The 2,461-nt window shown below is 42.3% G+C and overlaps 1 protein-coding gene across 1 annotated transcript in view; it reads left to right on the forward strand.

The window, feature by feature from the left end:
* The window catches only part of INSIG2 (insulin induced gene 2), a 28,177-nt gene that overhangs the window by 986 nt on the left and 24,730 nt on the right, over nt 1–2,461 (forward strand). The gene's annotated exons all lie outside the window — the stretch shown is intronic.

The raw sequence follows: 2,461 nt of genomic DNA on the forward strand, positions 1-2,461 counted from the left end.
CCCCCCCCCCCCCAGACTAAGGTGGCACCAGTTGCCCATGGCTATGGCGACAGCTTTGAATTTCCATTTTCAAAAGAAGAAAGCTCAACGGTTCAACAATATTGTAGGTTCAGCATTCAACTTGTGGTGGCCCAATTTAGACTGGAATGGAAATTTGGGATGAAGTGTAACAAGACTTCAATTATCCCGTGTGTGTGATACCTTCATACTTCCTGTTTCCAAAGACGTTCATAATTGACTCAAAGATCTTAATCATCTCTCTCTTATTAGAGGAGGCTAAGTAATAATGCATTCTGTATTCATTGGACTTATGTGAGGATAGTGGTGCAAATCCTGAAAGGTACCGAGTTGCTTGTTACCTCTTCTTTGCAGCTGGAGGAGCGGAGGAACAGAAGTAAGGTGACTCATTATGAAGTGCTACAAAAAGTCAGTGGAGGATTAGGATTAATGAATCTCAGGGTGTGTTCTCCTGCTCTAAACAGTACACTGTGGTGGTAGCTCAAGAAAAGACGCTGGCTTTTACAAGCACATTCACAATGTGTATTGCTGCATTTGCACTAGAAATTTCATTAATCAGAGCAGTTAGGTAAGAGCAGAGATTCTCAACCTGTGGTCTGTGGACCACCACTGGTCCCTGAGCTCCATCCGGGTGGTTGGCAGAAAGGCTGTGGAACAATTGAGAATATCTGTACTTGGCCCTGCACTTGATTTATTTTTTCTGAAGATGGAGATTAAGTGGTCTGCCAATACCCCCAGCACTTTTCAAGTGGTCCGTGAAAAGAAAAGTTTGAGAACTTTAGAGTTTGCTTTGTTAGTAGCATGATTACAGGTGAATTATAGCTGTCAAGTAACTATAACTGCAACTTCTGTCCCTTTCATCGCATGCTTTCTGTTGTACTCTTTAAGTTGTCTAGCGATGTCACAGTCTGATTTGGAGGTCCCATGGTTGTTTTGAGGATGTGACTTATTTTACTAATCTAATTTGACACAGGTCACTTGCCCTGTCTTCTCATTTTACTTGATGCTCAGTTTCCCTGTCTTGTTCTTCTGTCTCCCCCTCTTTGAGGGCAAGCATGATGTGAAATTACAATGGCAGCAATGAAGATAAACTTCCACTTTCTTATTTAAAGGAAAAAGTCTCTTAATGAAATGAAGTACTGATGCAGTGCTGTTGAAACCAGAAATGTAAGACAGGTTTATTATCTTCCCTATCATGCCAGTGATTCCTCATTAATTAAGAGGATAGCTCAGTATCAGTAGAAGAGACATGAGTCCTAGGTTAGGGTTAGGGCTGGGCTTTGCTAAGTGAGCTGTCTGACCAGAAAATCTAGGTAAAGTATAAGAGACAATATTGATGAGAAACTTATTTCCTGTAAACTAGAACACACCATGTCTGATTCTCATTCAGTTAACAAGTCACATTAGCAATGAGGTCTGTTAATATTCTGATCTAGTTATGTTTTAAACTCATTTAGCACTGTTGGAAATAACACAAAAATTAGGGTGACAACAAATCAAGCACTCCTAATAACAGCAATATTGGAAGATGCTGAAAAGAACTGCCACGTGAACTTGGCACATGAACTGCCACATGAAATTGCATGTCCAGTACCAGGTATTTTTAATAAATCTCTACAGTTGAGGTAATACAGTGACTGTAGTATGGCAAATATGGTACCTGTTAAGAGAAGAGAGTTATCTTTGAACTACAGGTCCATTAGCTCAACCTTAATTATATGCTAGGCTTCTGAGCAAATTTTGATGGAAAAAATAACTAAAAACTTGGGGGTCACATCTGGGCACTCTCCAGCCTGAGTAACCAGGTACCCATTTACAGCTGGGGACAGTCTTTGGTGTATAGCTGGGGTTAGTGTCAAACTCTCATCTCTAGAACTGTAGCAAGATGCTAAAATTGTTCAGAAACTGTTTCCCTCTGCTAGAGATAAGGAAGCATTAGTGGTGTAAGACAGGGCAATTCACGTGAAATACTGTTTTAAATACCAATTACCTGCGGGCAGGAAAGATGAACGCTCACTCAACTGCGTTCAGAAACGTCTTCTAGCATGATCAGTGGAGAACATTGAGCTTGTTTCTGAGAGGAGACTAAAAAACTTCGCTGTTTTAGCCTACAAAAATAAGGATGAGAGAGGTTTTAGTATGGTCTGTAAATAGGGACCTACCAAATTCTTGATTGTGTGATTTTTGTGGAAACTGTGAAATTGGGTAGGCTCCACAAAACATAGTAGGCTCTGCAATTTTGGTTGCCTCATTGCCACCCCGCCACCCCAAACTTACCGGTAAGCAGAGAAAAGGGTGGGAAGCCCCACAGTCTTGGAGCATGGGTCGGGGGGGAGAGGCAAGGGTGGAGGTAGCAGGGAGGGGAGGAAGGGCACAGCTGCTCACAGCAGGAGGTGGGGATGCTGCACAAACAACTGCACCAGGGTCCCAGGTCAGCTACGGC

This window comes from Gavialis gangeticus, unplaced genomic scaffold (genome assembly GCF_001723915.1).
Source record: "Gavialis gangeticus isolate Ggan-Ray unplaced genomic scaffold, GavGan_comp1, whole genome shotgun sequence".
Taxonomy (NCBI): domain Eukaryota; kingdom Metazoa; phylum Chordata; order Crocodylia; family Gavialidae; genus Gavialis; species Gavialis gangeticus.